Below are 19,541 nucleotides of genomic sequence, written 5' to 3'. Positions count from 1 at the left end.
TTACCCACTGTTTTGACCTGACAGTAACAGGCATATATGAACAACTCCTGCTGCCATTCAGGCGGTGCATGGCTGCTTGTACCGTTCAACTGAGATGATGCTTCTGCATGGAAGAATGGGGCATTTAAAACAATATGCTGACTCTTACTGTATATTTGACCTTTCCATAGCAGTAACTGACAGGGTTTCAGTGCACCATTGCAGTGCAGAGAGCATAACTTGTTACATCAGATTTTCAGAGCCTCTCACTGAAATTCATGTGTTAAAATCTTGCTCTCTGTATAGACCCTGCTTTGCATGCCCTCACTCAGCTTGTCTGGCTGAGCTTATTGCTCTCTCAGAATATGATTTTTTTGTAGAATGGTTTGCACAAGGGAATACAACATTTAACAGTTGTGGTGGGTTGACCCTGGCTGGGTGCCAGGTGCCCACCAAAGTGGCTCTGTCACTCCCCTCCTCAGCTGGCAGGGGAGAGAAAATGCAACAAGAAGGCTGGTGGGTCGAGGTGAGGGCAGGGAGAGATCAGTCAGGGGTAAAACAGACTCAACTTGGGGAAATTAGTTTAATTTTATTACCATCAGAAAAAAAAACCCACACTTCCCCCCCTTCTTCCCAGCCTTAACTTTATTCCCCCATTTCTCTACCTTCTCCCCGCAAGCAGCATAGGGGAATAGGGGTTACAGTTCAGTTAATCACACGTTATTTCTGCAGCTCCCTCCTCCTCACACTCTTCCTCTGCTCCAGTGTAAGCTTCCCATGGGGTGGCAGCCTCCTTTGGCCATCCGTCTGCTCTGGTGTGGGGTCCTCCCCGGGCTGAAGGGGACAGCCTCCATCACCATGGTCATCAGTACAGGCTGCAGGGGAACTTCTGCTCTGGCTCCTGGAGCACCTCCTGCCCCTCCTTCTGCGCTGACCTTGGTGTCTTCAGGGCTCTTTCTCTCACGTAGCCTCACCTCTTCTCAGCTGGTGCAGATTTTTTTTTTCCACCTTGTTAATATGCTATCACAGAGGTGCTACCACTGTTGATGATTAGCTCAGCCTTGGCCAGCGGTGGGTCTGTCTTGGAGCCAGCTGGCATTGACTCCATTAGACAAGGGGGAAGCTTCTGGCATCTTCTTACAGAAGCCACCCCTGTAGACCCCCTGCTACCAAAAGCTATAAACCAACTACAACAGTGAAACTCAGGGAGGGGGCATTACAGTTTAATTCAGTAATAGTCGCTGTTTTGTCAGATTGTAAATTGTGCCATTAGTATGAAATAAGTTGGAAACACTGAGGTTTTAATGCGGATAAAATAAACCTTTGCTTTTTAAAGAACATGGAAATGAAGAGGGATCTGAAAGAGCTATGGCACCATGTATTGGTAGAGAAGGGCATAGTTAGGGTTACTGAAAAGATAGTATGTGGGAGGCAATGGAAGGGGGCAGTTTTTCAGTTTGTAACGTAAGAAACACAGCCCTAGTTCCTCTTTGTTCCTTTTGAATTTTCAGACTAATTATTTTTCCTCTGTGCATGAACAGATTTGCATCTTTGCAGCTGCTGTAGCAGCTAGGTAAGGAAAGACAAGTTCCCTCACCTTCTAGGCATAAAATGGTACTTCACAAATTCCAGATAACGTCTTTAGTTTTGTTGCCTCTACCTTGCAGAACTGCTGTATAATTAGAACTTCAGCTTTTTTGTTATCCCCCATACAACCCAAACCTCCCATATTTTTACAATCTCTTTACAGTTCCAATCTAAGTGTTAGTGGTGAGTGAGTTTTTTGTCACCCAATGATTTGGATAATTTATCAAAGGTTTAAAAAAAAAAAATCTGTTCAGTGTTAGGTGTGTATTCTGTGAGTTGTGAACTAAAAGACTTCAAAATCAATTGTTTGCTAACAGACAGTGCTATGCAGATACTGTATGGTAGATAGTCCAGTTGCCTAGCAATAACATTAACAGTCATGAGTGTTTATAAAGCAAATACAATATGATATGGTCAACAAGGTATGTGGTGCTTTTTGTATTACTTAAGTGTCCTGATAACTGTTGGAAAACATTTATTAGGATTACACATGAGCAAGCACCTGACACTTAAGAGCAACAACTTTGAGTGAGTAGATCTGATAAATGATGTGCTTGTGTTTTTTAATCTAAAACCCCACAACTTAAAACAAGTGGTGAACATGATGATTTTCCAAACACATTGGCTTTGAACTTTGAAATGTTATTTTCGTGGCTTTGATAAATACTCTTGGAATGGCTTTGGATGTTCAGTCTGGAAATACTAAGGGTAATAGGTTATGTGATTAAAAGGCTCGTTTCTGTGCACACAGTGAAGCCTTCAGGCAGAGCGGCAAACTGGGGAACCCTGGTAACCTTGTCAGAGAAACAAGCCCCCTGACCTGGCTCCTGCCAGGTCTGTCACTGGAGATCATCAGCCCCCAGGGACCTGGGTGACAGATAATTGATGAGTAAATGGAGAGGCAATGTGCGGTCAGCTTGCAGATTGGGAAGAGGGGTTAGAGTCACTGTAGGACTTACTATGGGCTGCAGGGAAGAACATGTTGGGATTGCACATGGCAGCATGGGATGCTTAGGGGAGGGACCAAGGTTGGGGAAAGGGAGGGATCAGGGTGATTTTGGGGGAAGGAACAACTGTGGGGAAAATAGAGGGACAGAGGGCTAAAGTGGGCTGGTTGCCTGTAAGCAGGTGGCTGGACAGTATATTTGGCCATGTCCTGTCCTCCTCGGTGCAGTCTGCCAGGCCTGTCTCATTAAACTGTTACCCAAGAAAACAGAAATAGAGGCTACCCATCGTGTGTGTCTACAGGGGTCTCCGTCCCAGCAGCTAGAGTCAGATGCCATGGATGACAAGGGCTCACGTGGCTGAGTCAACTGAGGGTGCATGCATTGGTGTTGATCACTAGGGTCTGTGAAGCAGGATGAACCAGGGAGTAGGAAAAGAGACTTGAGTGTGGCTGTAAAGCCCAGGCAAAACACATGTGCATCTGTATGCGACAGCTAGAGAGGTTGGCTGCTGGAGGAGCCTAAGAGTCCAGGCCAGCTGCTGGGGAGACTCTGGGGTCTGGCTGAGACCCCTGTTTGTGTGTGTATCTGTGCATGAAGTAATTAACCAGGGGCGAGAAGCTCTGGCAACCAGCTGCTGTGTAGACCAAGAGTCCAAGGCCAGATCCTAGAGGGATCTGTAGTGGATGTGTTTATGTGTTTGCAAGGGGGTCTGAGTGCTAGCAGCTGGAGTGTGGCCACAGGGGCTTGTGTGCCATGTGGTGGCAGCTGGGCAGACCTAGAGTCTGGGAACAGCTGCTGGGGAGACTTCAGAGCGAGCCCAAGGCCAGTTACAGCGGTATCCATATTCTCTGTGTGTGCACATCTGTACGTATTCTCCTAATGGATTTTCACCCTGATCAGAGAGAAGCAGAAGGAGGTTGTTGGTGCTGCTTGTGTTTACCTAACTGCTGAGTTTGTGTTGACTTGTGTGGCCAGCCGTGTATGTGTGCGCTGTGCATGTGTTTTTACGTGTGTGCCTATAGGGACTGCATGCTCAGCCTTGCTGCTGGGCTGGACCTTGGGGCAGGGAGTTCGGGTTGTGTTGCTTCTGTTGGGCTGATGGATTTGGCAGCTATTAGTAAAGGGAGGTGGGTCTGAGAATAGATGCTGAGTCTCTGAAAAAATCTCTCCTTATTAAAGCTCAAACTGAACATCTAGAGATCATTTACTATAGGAGATAATTGATTCTGGTTTTCAGATGTACTGTGCTGATGAAAAGCATGAGAAACTTAATAGTGTAAGGAATAATGGAAAATTACTTTAAAGATTTACAGAAAGTCAGAAGTCCAAGGTTACATCATTTATAACCTTGAACATATGTAATTTGGAACTTAAAATTTTGTTTAAAATACAACTTTAAGTGGGCGTATGGTGTTTGACAGCGTTGTTCCCCAGCTAGACTTCTACTAAGTGAATTTTCAGACTGTTAATGAAATCTTTCTGGTAGCATATTGCAATTTCTTTATTATTATTCTTATACTTTGTTTTTAGACTACTTAGGCAAAATTCAGGGTCCTGAATTTGACCTTGAAGCCTTCTCCCCCCATGCATCCCCTAGAGAAAAAAACCACAAACAGCATGTAATTAAGTGGGATAGCCCTCTATTTTGATATAGTGGAGGTTGCGAATTGTATTAAACCTGTAATAAGTTTCTGCATAATGATGTAAAAACTTCAGATGAACAAAAGCCATCATTCATAAAACCTTCTAGATGCTTAAACTGTTCTGTAGTACTTTGTCAAATGTTATGTAAGTTGACAGCTTTTAAAGAAATTAGTGAGTTTTAAAGAAATTTAGTGAATTCTCTCAGCTACCTTTTTGAGTGGGGGGAATAACCACCAGACCAAAAAAAAAAAAAAAAAAAAAAAGCAAGCTCACAGGGAAAGTGGGAAAACTACTTGCAGTAAGCATGTGAATAAATGTTTGGTGCTGTTGTGCTCTGTGGAGCCCCAGATATTTTGCTGCAAGGCTGTTTCAAAATGTCAGAGGCACTGTGTAAATAGGTTCCTGTTGGACTCAGCCATATCCTTGTACCCAGTATAGATAGACCTTTTTCAATTTCTAAAATATGGTCAGACCTCTGGAGGAGCTCACATTAGACACTCAGCATCATTCTAAGGTCTCCTCTATTTTAAAGCAACTGATGTAGGGGGAAAATGAGGAAATTTGCTTCATGTGTACGTACTGCTAAAAAATCTGAATGGCTTATGCTATTTTAAGGAACGGTATGTAGCCTAGTAGCTGAAGACTGATGTAACACACTAGAAAGGAGAGTTAAAGGTCTCTGATATCTTAATGTGCAATGTGGAACAAATAAGTCAATGCAATATATAAAAGCTGAGAGAGTTACTGAATCTGGAAAGAACTGATTTCAAGTACAATCTGTAGGGTGGAATGCTTGCCTCATGAAGATGGAAGGAAGAGTCCTTTGCTGAATTTAAGATAAAGATTTAGACTGAGTTTTTGAAACTACAGAGAACTAACTGCCTCATATTTAATAAAAGAAAAAACCCAGATAGTAATTTCAGCAGAGGAGTCTTCTGGAAAGAATGTGTTATGCAAACCAGGTTTCCAAGGAGTCTGTAGACAAAACAGACTTTAAGACATGATATGCAAAATTGTGTTCTAGTGCAATTATGGGGGGGTGTATGTATTATCAATAAACCACTGCTAAGGATTAGATGAACCTTGGAAAAAAGCTTTTTGTGAGTGTTCAGAAAAAAGATTGAGTCAGCCTTGTGTGACACCAATGTATTGGAAACAAGATTTTGTAGTTCAGGTGACGTGTAAAGTTCTGGATCTGGCCTTTGAATATGGGTCAGATCTTTGAAAGCTGTGGGAAGGTCTCAGTTCTGGATAACAATGAACTAACGAAATAAATCTGGTACCCAATTTCAGGTTTTGTTTGCTGAGGATTTTAGTGGGCACGTGCCCTTTCAGTCTTTGTACATTCTTCCACTGTGGATACATGGTGCTTTTTTATTTTTGTATTGTTTCCTGGCTTGCTTAGCAGGTGACTTGCTGAGATGACTCCTACTCCTACTCATTGTTGGCAATTGAACACTGTGGCTCCATTATAGGATTAAATCTTTGATTTAAGTCATTAGCTTCATCCTCTTTGACCACTAAGTACTGAAATAAATGTTTTCCATTTTATATTGTTAGCTTCTACAAGATACAACTTGACTTCTAAAGCATGTTAGTATTTAATCATAATAAAAAAAGGGTAGCTCCCTTACCTGAATTCTTAGATAAGGATGTTTTTTGTCTATGTAGTGTCTGCTTACTGATTACTCACTTCAAAATGCAAAACACTGGAGTATGGGAACAATTGTCTGCAATGATTCTGGATTCAGTTTCATGATAATATTTTCCCTTTTACTTGTTAACATACTTGCATGCCTATTCCTGCCTTCACTGATCTTATAAAAGCTATCGGTTCTTTCCTAGTCTTGCTTGCCAAAAAGTCTTAAGCTAAATTAGTTGATGAAAATGTCTCTATTCTGCTCATGCTGAGTCAGAAGTGTTTATTTAAAGATGATGAATTTAGTAATCATCAAACCATGTTTAAATCATCAGGAATGCTAATTATAGATAGGCTAACCTATATTTCTGAAATACTTAATGACTTGAAGCCCAGATCCTTCTTGCTTAAGTTAATAAATGCCTTTGTTTCAGTTGGAAATGGGTGACACTGTAATTCACAGAAAACAAAAGTAGTAATTATCTAGATGAAAACATGAAACTTGTATCCCATGATACTGGGGGGGGGGGGGGGGGGAGGAGAAGCTGAATGAGTTGTCTTTTCTGTGTTCTTTAGGGTGAGAAAGGAATAAAAATCTTTTAGATGCTTTATGCTGTATACATAATTCTAACTATCTTGTGTTGATGCTTTCCTTTGTTTTTGAATGTGTTGAATATAGGTCTGCCTTTCCGAGTTTACTAACTTTTTTCTTAATTCTCATGTTTTCTGTTGGCATTTTTATTAACTAATATTTGAGGATCATACTGTTGATTAGGGCTAGTGTCAATTTGAGGAAGAAAACAGGTCTTTCATTTAGCTTAATAATTTATTCAACATTTTAATTTCCAGTATTTATTTATAGTGGTAGTATCCATCACTAGAGTAACTTTCTTTAAAATCACTGCATCTCAGATTTAGCTTTCAATGGAATGAAAAGTTGTCTTCTGTGTGCAGACAGGGAGATACAGTTACTGAGGTAAAGCTTGAGTCTAAATTGTAGTAATTTAATTTTTGTCTATTACATGTGGTGAGGAAATATCCAGATTGTTGTCTGCCCTTTGTTAATCTGGAAGTTCCTTTTCTTAATGATTGTGAAATGTAATAACAGTGTAATGGTCTTGCATACTGATGTGAAATGCAGCGCTATTTTGCTGAAAATAGAACCCTCTTGTATTTTCAGAGATGAAAATGCCATTGTTTCTGGTTTTGCTTTTAAAATTAATGGAAACCTGGGTACTCCCTAGTAAGAATCTATGAAAAAAGGGAAGAAGGTGAAAGACTGTTACTGTCTGATTTAGGTGAAGAACCTGTCCTGTTGTGCATGGTCTGCTTTCAGAAACCGGTCACCAGTTCTACAGAAAAGTCCTGTTTAATTACAGATCAGTTGAAAAACAGTTCAGTGCAGCTAACATGAAGCATTTGAACTTAATGGACTCTTACATGTTATGCTAACTGGTGATAAATTTAATGCAGAGCAGGCAGGTACGATTACTTTTAAATTACTGTTAGTGAGTCTTTATTCACTGTGTTTATGAACATTCTTACATTAAATTTTAAATAGAAATAATGAGTCTGATGGGCTTTACTGGTACAAACAAGGCCTTAAGTATACTTTATGTTTGAAAGTGAATTGTAAAATAAGGTGTTCCACTGTAGACAAAATGGATGTCTTTTATGGGTGAGGGAATTCTTTTATTGCTGCCATGACTTAAGTTATTTTTCCAGTAACAATAGAATTACAGCAGCTTCAGGAGAGATGGTATAGATGGCATGTGAGATCAAATAATGCTAAATCTGCAAAATCAATATTTCCCACAAATGCTATGGGAAATTCTATGTGTTAATGAAGAAAGATTCAATATGGCACTCTTGCTGATGAGAGACAGAGTTACTCAATTGCCAGAGATGACATTATATGTCTTGCTGCACCTCCTCTTTCCCTGCTAACCTACCTCTTGAAGTTTAGTTTTAGTATGGGTGCATATAAAGGTAAGACCATCTTAAGATGTTTGAAGCTTCTGAGAGCTTTGGCAAAGTGATTGTGAATGGTGACTCCCCTGAAAAGAATGAGTTTATCAGAGGTTTCTTTAAAACCTTCCAAGACTCAAGGATCAAATATGCACACATTTTTCTGATACCAAGTGTGAGCCTTCTCCTTCAATGTTGGGAAAAAAAAATAGGATTTTTATCTTGATGATGGGAAAAACTCAACTCCTAGCACGTATTATCTAATTCTCTTCGGTGAGTTCCTGTTGTGTTAAATTACCCATAGTGTTTTGTTTTGGGTTTTTTTTTTTTGCTGTGACCTGAATCTCAAAACTTTTCTGACAGCAGGGGATTGTCACCTCATTAAACTTCTGTATGGCTTTGGAGCCGGGACAGTCAGTGTTTGAGAACAAATGAGTCTGAGCATCAGAAGAATGTTTTGTGCCTGTATAGAGACCCAGTTTGTAACTGCCAAGTTTAGGCAACTGCTTATCTTTGGGCTATTCTTAACTTCAGCAAACATGTATTGCAAACATTTCTAGCATGTCTCTAACCTTGCTGTTAGAGCTCAGTCTGGATTGCAACTTCTAGCATAAAAAAGGAAAATTCCGTTATAACTTTGACTGTCAAGTTTTTGAAACAGTAGAAATGTCAGTTTTTAACTCCTAGAAGCTATAGGAGTGCATTTGCTGAAGTATGTGGTTACTATTGGCAGCCAGTGCAGGCAGGAGTGCTTGGGATTCAAAGTAACTGGGTCTTAATAGACTTCAAAAATACTTTAAATTTTAGTTGTGTAACACAGACATTTTAAGAATGATGTTAAATAGGATGATACAAGGTTAAGATATGTCTCCGGTTCATTTACATAGTTTTAATGCTTCACATACCCTCCTTTATTTTTTTTCACAGAACTATAGGTGTTGGCAGCATTCATTTTTACATCTCTTAATCTCAGTGTTTCTGTTCTCATTTTCTGCTTTATTTTGCTTTTGAGTTCCAGAAGTGACTGTAGAGAGCAGTACCCACTGAGTTACGAATCAAATACATATCTGTGCACTTCAATGAACTGTTAATAGCGGTTTAATTCGGGCAGCATTCATCTAAACATTTGGACTGAAACAGTGGTTCAGAGTGATACACTATGAAGGAAATAGTCCCAGGATATGCAGGTGTTGAACTTTGTAGAAGTGGTCATTTTGAGTGAACATTCATATATTTGGACAGCACCGAAGCATATAAAACTCATGCAGATTAATAGGCAGGTTTTTAACGTAAAATTAAGATGAAAATATCCTAATTTTTGCCTGCCTTTTTTTAATACTACCTATAGCTTCCTGTTAAATAGACTTGGCATTTTTATGATGGATTCTACTTAGTCTGAAATCTTCAGAGCATTAACATTAACGTTTTGGATGAGTCTCTTAAGGCTGTTTTATAGATAAGATCTCTCTTGCCAGTTTGAATATAGCCTTCTTTCAATGCTGTCTGCATTCTGGATTGTGACATCATACCTAATTACAACATAATTGTTTGTGACCGTTGTTTTTAAGTATGTAATTGGATCTTACTAGCATGATCTGGTGGTACAGTTACACTCTCTTGAGTTCTTGAGGTTTTTGGGTGCTTTGGAGCTAGAACTTAGTTGTATTTACATTTGCAAGGCAAGCAATCAGGGCTTCATCTGGGACAGTGCTATAAACCAGTTGTCTTCTGTGTTGACTGACCTATTTGGTCCTCCTTTCACTGCCACTTGTATACTTCCCCCTCCCTCCCCTCCCCCTCTAGGCATTTCTGAAAAGGTTTCATGTACTGAGTTTCTTGCTCTTATCAGATGCTGCCTTGTTTAGCCTACCAGCAGAAGACTGAGGGAATGTGACTTTTTTTCTTTTAAAACATCCATGAGGAAGAAGAGCCAATTTATACTTTTATACTTATTTTTCAGGCTAGTGTGATTTCTTAGCTTAAAATATTGCAAGAAAATGCGTGTGACATACTAAAGGCTACTGCTGTTGGAGAGCTGAGATTCTGGTTTGGCCTCAAACCAGGAGTGCAGAAGCCAAATAGCTGAAGTAATTTTTAAAATACAGCTTAATATAAGGTATGTTCTGAGGAGTTGCCTGCTGTACTTTTGGAATGGTACTTTAGATGAGCCAGACAGTTTTTCCTGGTTCTCATCCTAGAGCTGTAATATTTTGGGAACTGATTGATGGTTCTTCTGATGCTCTATTCTTTTCCTTTCTGCTGTTTCAGAAAGTAACTTGTTCTGTTGTAGTTGGGGGTGGGGGATCACAAATGCTGTCCTTTGCTTGATCTGAATTGCAAGATTCATATGAAGACTGCATGTTTTTTGTTTACTGCTCTTTAGCATCCCTAAGGCTGAGTCTTTCAGATGGCACCTACCAACTTGTGGTAGTCTGTCAGGGTAGTAGTGTTCACGAACTTTGAGCTCTGTCTATTCTTGTTCATTTCCTTTAGAAGGCAACCTGATAAAATTTTGAAGCTAGCCGTCACTTATGGTGAGGTTGGTCTAGGTGAAAGCCAAAGAAGCCTTCCGATCTAATTTTTTCTATTATTCTCTGTGGTTGGTAACATCTGTGTTATACCTCACTAAGTGGTTTCGAAGGCTTCCATTTTAGCTACTTTTCTTGATTGCTTTTTCCTTTTTATTGGGCCTGCCGTGTAATTACTTGTTCCCATACTTTGAAGGTATAAACTTTCAGTTCTCTAACTTGTAGAACTCATGACAAAAGATAGTAGGCCCGTTAAGGATACTTGCTGGGCAGTATTCTTCCTGTGCATCCTGATCAAGGTCAGTTTTCAGAGAATTTTCTCATAATTTCATGCAAAGTAGACAGTAGAAAGAACTCATCTCCTTAAAGTAACCAGGAAGACTAAGGCAATTCACTGAAATAATTGAATAAAACATTGCATTGATAATTAAAAATATAAATATGGTTTTGATCAGCAAACTCATGGAGTCTACGTGCAGTATTGAAACTACAGTAGTAGGCAAAACTCTAGCTTGGCACAGTAACAAAAGACTCAGACTTGTGTCAAATCCTGTTATGACAGTTGATTCATTGTTAAATTTGGACGTGTAGACTGCATAAAATGCCTGTTTTTCATTGAGTTCACAATCTTGCAGGCACATCTTTTTCTGCAAAATACCATGTTCCAGTGCACAGCAAAGGGGAGGGTGAGGTGGAGGAGCACAAAGAAGGCAAGGTTTAATCCCATCCCTTTTTTGTGATTACCTCTGCCATGTCTTCAGTCACTTGGATTTCTGAGCATATGGATCTTCAGGAGAAGTGAGTTGGAGTGATTGTTTGAGGTGATCCCAGATCTTTTTTGATGATGTTGTCTTGTTTTACAAGCTTTCATGCTGCCGGGCTAAGTAAACTAACAATAGTTTCCATTAATGCTTGACCTGGCAATGTGTATGTTCTGCCTCTTCAGAGGGAAGGCCAACATTACTAACAAAACAGTGTCGACATCACTTTTATACTAGTGATGCTTTTGGCAGTTGAAGAACAAGTCTTTGCCATGTTGGCTGATGCTCTGTTAAAATAAACAGACAGAAAAAAACAAGGAAGGAAAAAACCAAAAGCCAATACCTTCAAGTGTTTGGATGTTCATAGAAAGGAAAAACACGGAATTACGTACCAGTACTGAAAATGATGCACTGTGGAGTACTTTTTTTTTTTCCCGCATCCCATTTTTCATGAAGAGACTTTTTTTAAAAAAAAGACAAGATCTGATTTTTAAAAGTATATTCTAGCAGTAAAAAGTCTTGGAGATTAAGGCTCTCTAAAATCAGTGTGTTCTGACATACCAGCCTCACAGGTGTGTCTATGAATGCACATGCATACACACACGTGTTATTTTCTTAAGCAAGACTCAGCAAGGACCCACTCCTTCCTTGTAGTATCCCTGGGAATAGTGGCAGGGTTCAAGTGCACAGCCTCTTGCTCCTCTAGTATTTGCTCAGAGGTAACTGCCAGTGAGCAAAGCTAGACTGGGTTGCGGGGGAGAGTTCAATGACCCTTTGGCATCTTTGGCTAGACCAACTTTTCGGAGTATTTTTTTCCCCTGTCATATGCTGCTAGGCTGGCACAAAGGGTGAGGTTCTCTTCTCAATAAAGCTCCAAGGCTGTGGGCCTGTGTGTGTTGTGGGTAATCTAATGACCACCCAGCAGTGGAAAGTAGTAAGTTTAAGGAAGTTTTCAGGAAGACACCGGAGGGAATCTAGCAATCCAATTAATGCAAGGATTACTTTGATCTGAGAAGTGACATTGGCTTTACAGTGGGGAAAGATGAAGGATTTTTAAATAATAATGTCAATTTGGTGTTTTGGAAGGGGGAGGGGGGGAAGTGTCTCTTAGACATTATGCCTCCATAAACCGAAATGCTTTTTTTCCTTTCTCATCCAGCGTGGATGTTCTGGTGTGACACCCGTAACTTGCTACCCTTGCCTGTGGCTTTGTTGCTGGTGAGAGAGGACCGAGGGGAGGGCGGGTGTTGTTGTAGCTTGACTTGAGCTGGCAAGCGGGGTGTGCTGCAGTCTGTGCTGCGGCGTCCTGGAGGTTCACTGTCCCGAGAAAAACCTGGTGTGCCGGGAGCCTGCTGCAGGTCACCGTCTCTCCGTACCCCGTTCAGTAGCGGGCTCCAGCGGTCAAAGCCCGGCTGGCTGCCTGTAGCTGGAGCGCGGGGTGGGGGGCGATGTGTCTGGGCTGCTCCTGCCTTTAAAAATTTTACTCGGAGGGAAAACCGATACCGGGTTTGGCCCTGAGCTCTTCTTCGACCTGAAAGTGTAGTAAGTGACTGATGGATGCCTTGGGGAAGGGGCCGGCTGGCAGGGCTGGTGCTGCATCCCGGGGGCACCCCCTTTCTCAGGGCAGTCGGTGGGGCTGGGAGCGGCCCAAGGCGGAGGTCTGCGGTCTCAGCTTCTCTCTAGGAGCCGGTCCCCGTGGGCTCCCCCTCGGCACGTTCTTCATGCCTTGACTCCGCAGTAAGAGAAGATTACTAGGGGAGGATATAAAAGCAGGTAGGAGGTGCGCGGCCCGGGCCTGGGGGGATGCGCACAGCTGGGGACAGATGTGCCCACGGTCCCGGTGTCCCATCTCGGGGCTGGGCCCGGCTGCCCGCCTCTCGCTGCGAGCCGGCCTTTGTGTGCGGCGCTTCCCAGTGCTGTCCGGTTACAGCCAGCCTCAGTGCAGGAACGGCGTACTCGTGTGTCTGTACCCGTAGCCACCATCTCTGTAACGGCGGGCGAAGCCGGCCCCTTGTGCCGCGGTTTTCGGGCTGTTTTCAGGGGCACGAATCTGTTTTCTGGAGGAACGACGGAGGGCCTGAGCCGCTGCTTCCCCTTTTATTGGCGCATCTCACGTTTAGGGTTGGTTAGTTTGTTTGTTTTTTTCCCAGCAGGTTTTTCAGCGGCGGTCCGAGCGGCTCGGAGCCCGGAGGTCCCCGCAGAGGGTCTCTCCGCGGGGGGGTGGGGGCTGTGGGGGCGCCGGGCGCGCCGAGCCGAGCGGCCGGACCCTGCCGCGCTGCCGGCCCCACAGCGCTCCCTAGCGGCCGCGGCGGGGCGCGGGCGGGCCGGGCTCTCCCCGCGGCTCCGGGCGGGCTGCGTGTCCCTCTCATTCCCCCCCGCCGCCGCAAAACCTGCACCGCTACGGAAGGGTGGGGGGCGGCCGCCCCTGCCCGGTTCGGGAGGGGGGCGGGGGGGGGGGGGGGGGGGGCGGGCGGCGGCGCCGGCGGCGGGCAGCGCGGCCTGGCGCTGGCAGCGGCCACCAGGTGGCGGGGCAGAGTCACCGCGGGCAGCAGGCGGCGGGGGCACGGGCACGGCCCGGGGCCGCGCGGCGCTGAGTTGTGGCGAGCGGGCTCAGTAGCCGTGTCCCGCGCAAGCACTGCCTCTCTTCGGGCAGCATCCTCGGGAGTCGGGGGAAAGTGGCCGCCGCAGGTTGAGGTTTTTCATAGTGGAAGCTTAAAACTCCGGAGTGCGGCTTCAGCAGAGTATCCGAGGGAAGATCTTGCGGAGGGCGAGAAGGTCGAGTCCTCGTTGCCTTGACAGTGGTGATGGGAGTTCAGTATGGACGGTGCTGAGTGAGCAAAGTGGGCAGAATACGAGGAATTTGCACAATTTAGGGTCCTCATTTCCCCTATGAGGCGTTAAAGTTCTGAACAGTTGATTTGGATTTTTACTCTTAAGGAGCTTGTTTTGCTAGAAGCAGGGTTCTGACTGCACGCAGTTTGATAGCCAGTGAAAACCAGAACTGCTTTGGTCAAGAACAGCTCGTGCCTGCGTGTACTGGTAGTTACAAACAGCTGGATCTACATCTGACCAAACCTAACAGGGTTAGCGGGGACTGGGTCAGGGGAAGGGGCGCTGCTGCCCTGCTATAATCAACAAGGATGCAGACTCTGCTGGCATATGGCAGCTGTGAAATGGTACTGAGCTAGGCAGAGCTTGCCACTGACCTTATGTATGGGCTTCCACGGGGGGATTGATGGAAGTAGCTAATAGCATTAAGGTTGCTTTTTCTGGCACCAAGTCTGCCTGTTTTGCTTTTATCTATGATGGTGAATATCTCGCTATGGATTGATTCTGCAGATTTCTGGTTTGGGGTTTCCTATTTCATTTCTAAGTTAAAAGCTGAATAGAAAATGTTTAGAGCTAGGCTTCTGGGGACAAGTTGTCATCAGGGGCTTGCCTGATCTCTGCAAGCCAGCTGTGTACCTCTGACTAGAGGAGTGACTTGCTTCTCCAAGCCCACAGGCTCCACGGGAGGGAAGCATTAGAGGGAAAGGCAGAAAAAGCTTCAAAGCTGCCAGGACTGGGTTACATTCAGCTGAGGCTGCAGTGTCGGTAATGTAGTGCACTGGAACAGAGTTTGCTCAGGTACAGCGCACTCAAGGCATTCTTAATTGTTGTGGTTGAGTAACTCTGAAATTGTGAGATGCTTGGGAGGAATCTGGTCTATACCTGTACTTACACTTTGTATTTTTCTTGTTTAACTTTCTAGTTGTGAATAGGGAGCTTTTTCTGTCTTAGCGTGACTGTAGAAGTTAATCCTATGTATAAGGATCCCTCTGGGGGCAGGGTTGGTGTGGGTGATGTTGAGCCTTCCTGCAGCAAGACTGAGGACTTTCTGGTTATGCAAGCATTGTGCTGTCCTGATTCCTATTTTTTTTTTTCTTTTGTGTAGCGTGCTGTATGGGAAGTTTAAAAATATGCGTGACCTCTTTGGTTTCACTTGAACAATACGTACATGGTCAAATGATAGTGTTTTTGTTGTTTTGGATTTCTTTAAAAAGCTGCATTGCTATTCTAGGCATCTATTTCTAGTGCTGATATCAGGTGGCAGTTTCATAAGTAGGTGCAAAAGCGAAGAAAACCAGAAAAAGTTGGTTTTGTGGGTTTAGAGGAGTGTTTGTAGCAAAAATGGATAATTTCTTTCGTGCTTGTTGTATGGAGATACACAAGTGTTTTATAAGTAGTTGAGTTATGACACAATAGTGGCCTTGAAGAAAAAAGCAGCCACTTAACGTGAATGAAGGGAGTTTGAAGTCACCATGAGTAACCACTTGCTTTAAAAACAAAGATGTGCTATGCGGAATGCCTTTTAATTCTAGTAAAAACTTACTTTCATCCATGAACTGCAATTTGAGACTGAAAACTCTTTCTTCTAATTCAAGTTGGCAAGAAAATAGAGACAAATGATAAAACAGAATTAAGACATTGTTCCAATTTCTTCAGATACCTTTGCTGTGCAGTTGAACAAAGGTTCAGGTTCCTCAGAAATCATAATCTAGCTACTCTTCTTAAGACCAGTAGGAATTTCTGGGGTTTGAGCGCTTTTTAGGAGCTGTTGAACGAAACATAAAAATATCTGAATCTAAAATCATTTTAGGGTTAGTCTGTGCAGTTCCAGGTAATAGATAATGATTTTTTTCTCCAGTAGTTTTTTTTTTTTTCTTCCCCTCGTTACCTTTGGCTTTGTTAAAGGTGCTGTATTGATCTTTTGTGTGTTCTGTGGATCTCATCTTTTCTTCCAGTGTGGTGTGCTAGAAGAAAGAATTTATTTCCATTCTCTACAGAGGCAGCCGTAGGTCCGATGAATTATGCATGCTTGATAGCCATTGCCTTCATCTACACATTTTGCACTTCCCTCATGCTTGGAAGTTGATTGCCAACTGTATTTTTTTGTGTTGGGGGTGGAGTGGGTGGGGAAGGGAGAACACCTGACAGATTTACTGTTTGCTAGTTTATTAAAGCAAAGGGAGATGTGTGAGAAAGGACAGAGAGAAGAATACAGGAGAAGTGCGGAAGGGCGATTGGATGCACTTAGAAGCCAAGAGAACAAAGCAGAGGAACAGAAAAGGTGCTACCAAGTTCCTTCACAGTAAGGGAACTGAGGAGTTTGAGTAATCCTATGAAGTCAGAGTGCCGTTAGGTGCTGTGCCTAATGCCTTTTAGCTACCAGAATTCTCTTAGTCCATTGAATTGATTCTTTTGTTTATTTTGGGGGGGGGGGGGGGGGGGGGAGGTTGGTTGGTTTAATAGCTTCCCTTTTAGAGTTTGGCTTAATGCTGGCCACTGGAAGAAACTGCTTTATGAGAGGGAAGGACATTTACAGAGGCTAACCTTAGTGCAGGAGGTTCGTTGTGTTGGGCCGCTTCTGTGATTAGTGGAGAGAAAGGCAGGGACTGAGCCTTAGGCTGGGTGTTATCCTCTAGACGTCTGATCTTTCCTAACGCTAAAGAGAACTCTGAGAAAGACCATATCCAATATGTACATTACTTTCAGTACTATTACAAGCAGAGTTTTCTTCTTTTTAACCACTTGCTTATCTTGAAGGGTTCATTTCAATGGACCAAACGCTGTCACAGGTGACAAATTCATGACTTAACCGTATTTTTTATTAAGCAAAATAATTGGCTAATGCTATATCTGTGTCAACACCTCTTTGCTCCAAGGCACAAATGATTCAGTCACTTCTCAAATAAACTTCAAGTAACAAGTTAAATGTTAATTGTACTTGCTGTTGTATGTCTCAATATGGTAGCTTTGATTATAATTTAGGTTTTGTTTTTTTTTTTTTTCTGATGTTCTTTCTGCCTGCCTGCTTATCTTCTTTAGAATGTGGTTCTTCAACTGTTCTGATAAACTTCTGACACAAGTAAATACAGTCTGTTTGTATCTCTATTTACTGAGCATGCCCTCTGCTTGGCAGTTTGCAAAGAGTCTTGAATCAGACACGCCACACAAGTAACTGTAGACTGGGAAAGGGAACTCCTACTGCTGTGATGGTTGTCATTAGAGAACACAATTAGCCAGGAAAGTGGCCTAAATATTATCTTCCTTATCTGCTTTTCTTATTCCTTCCCTGACTTTAACAACAGAATATCCAGATAGACAATAAGGACAAAATTGCATGTTTGGGGGTTGTGGGGTTTTTTGCTAGTATTTCCTGTCTGGTGTTTTCTGCAAGACCTTACCGTGATAGTGAATTTGGTGGGTGGGTGTATCTAAGGAAGGGGAAAGCTGCCTTCCCTCTCTGCCGGTCACTCTTTTCTGCCTTCACTTACATTGTTCATGTGGTGTAGCAGGTAATAGTTTTTGGTTTTCCATCAGATCCAGTACAAAAGAGAAGGCAAGAACTTGTGGGCAGGATGAAGTAGGAGGCAATTAGTTGGAGCCCATTGTGAAATACAATAGTGGAATATGTGTAATGGAGTGAGAGGAAAAGAACGTTATTTAACTTGACATGTTAGCTGTGTTTGTGCTTTTTATTAAAACCTGTGAAATTCAGTCGTTGAGTGGAAGGCCTGTTGCCATGAATGCCTGAGCAGGTTTGAATCTTTGGACTTAGATCAGTATGTATGTACCAGTAGGGGTCACCACAAATGTTTAATGCGATATTGAACTGGTCACTGAAGGAGAAAGTAATAAACTTTGATTATCTTCCTTCTTCCCTGGGCATCTTGGAAAGAAGAACTCTTAGTTCTTATAACTTGATAAATTGATATTCAGAAGCCAGAATTACAGAGACTTTTTGGAATACGCTTGGAGCTCATCTTCCTTACTTCTGATACATCTTTCAGTGAATGATATGAAGCATTAGCTGTTATTAACAACAGCTGAAATGCAGATAGGTCAATAAACTAGTTTTGTGTCTGTCCTCCCCACTCAAAACACCTCCTTGCTCTCTCTTCCTCACTGTTCTCTGAAGAGGATTGAAAATAGCACTGTATTGTTTGGAGCTCACACAGTGCTGCTGTCCTAAAAAATCCTCATGCTTGCTGTGACAGTCAGTTGTGATTGTGGAAACACAGGTGTAGGCTGATTTTTTTGCTTTTAACCACTGCACTGTGTAACCCATCTCCACTGAAGGGCAGCTGCCTTACTGGTTAAGCCAAGGGCTGCTGGTTCGGTACAGAACTGCAATGCTCCTGACAGGAGAATTTGCATGGCTTTTGTGTGGCTACAGAATGCACACTGCACAGTTCAGGGCTGTGTGAGTTGCTTTGGAAGGAGCTACTCTAGCACTGCCAGCTTAACCCTTTTCAGTGGGGTAAGCTGAGCCACGTAACTATCTTGGCTAATGTAACTTTTACCTCTGGTACTTTAGGTTAAAGTATTTCTCTAGTACATTGTATTTGAAGCATGAATTAAGAAGGGAGCCGTTACAGGCTGGAAGTTTTTGCTCACATACGTGAAGGTGAGAGATTGAGAGTCTGAAACTTCTGATTTTTTTTTTCTCCCTTTTTTCCTCTTTTTCCAAAAGCTGTCTTCATAAGACAGTGATGTCATGGTATTGGGTTATGAATCAAAGTGCTGTTGTTCCAAGGGAGGTGGCAGGCCTTTTGCAGCTGCTCATTGTAGGTTTAATTTGTTAATCCTTTCCTTTGTATAGTTTGTTTTGGATTTTGGGGGTTTTTTTAGAAAAATCTGGCATTTCCAGAAATGCTCTGTTTTTCAGATGTTGTATTAAATGTACCAAAAAAATAACATCTGCTGTTACCTTTCGTTTGGGTATTTTTAGCCCATAATTCCTTTATCCTCTTCACTCCCTCATGCGGTTTCTGACCCTTCGGTCTTTATTGCCTTGCTCTGCTTGCTGTTTTCTCTGACTATTTCTCCCTGTTCCTTCCCTGCTTTCACTTGCCTTTTTATTTCTGTTCTCTTCTTATCTCTTTTAGTTCAGTGACGTGTTTTTTGATTTTCAAATCTGTACTTGGATTGTTTTCCTATGATTCTGTTACTAAATATTTAATTTCATGATAAATACATTTCTCAGTCTCGTTAATAATAGCATGTATAAAAATAATATCTCTTCCTCTGTGAGATGCAGTAATAATCTTCCAAACCTCTATTTTGGTCTCCCAAGTAATTTCAGTAGCTTTTACTTACCTGATTAGAGCAATTAATTTCAAGAAAATGATAATTACTGGTTGCGGAACTGAAGTCCCAATCTCTGGTTTAGAAGAGAGGCGTTTCAGCACATCTTGCAACTTTGTCACATTCTGTACTCCTTACTGATAAGGTAAGAAATGAAAATACATTCAGTCTCTGAAGAAAATGCTTTGTCAGAAGCAGCTAATTTCAGAATTGCTTGCTGTTGTCACATAGCCAGATAAGAAAATTGAAGGTTGTGACTGTCAGTCTTTTCTGAAATAAAACATTGCTGAACACAATCAATCTAGAAGAATACAAAAATAAATACAGGGTAAGAGCTGTGTAAGACTTAAATGTTCAC

The 19,541-nt window shown here is 42.4% G+C and overlaps 1 protein-coding gene across 2 annotated transcripts in view; it reads left to right on the top strand.

Moving 5' to 3' along the window:
* The window catches only part of TSC22D1 (TSC22 domain family member 1), a 95,856-nt gene that overhangs the window by 52,923 nt on the left and 23,392 nt on the right, over positions 1-19,541 (top strand). Inside the window, exon 1 of one of the 2 annotated variants that reach the window (XM_055801589.1) lies at positions 13,809-13,828. The exons of the other annotated variant lie outside the window; for it this stretch is intronic. The gene's annotated coding sequence lies outside the window, so the exon portion shown is untranslated. Of the gene's footprint in view, positions 1-13,808; positions 13,829-19,541 lie in introns of those variants that run through there. 2 annotated transcript variants of the gene reach the window in all.

Source organism: Falco peregrinus, chromosome 4, assembly GCF_023634155.1.
Source record: "Falco peregrinus isolate bFalPer1 chromosome 4, bFalPer1.pri, whole genome shotgun sequence".
Lineage (NCBI taxonomy): Eukaryota > Metazoa > Chordata > Aves > Falconiformes > Falconidae > Falco > Falco peregrinus.
Note: the sequence above shows the minus strand (reverse complement) of the source record. Positions and strands in the feature narration are given on the sequence as shown.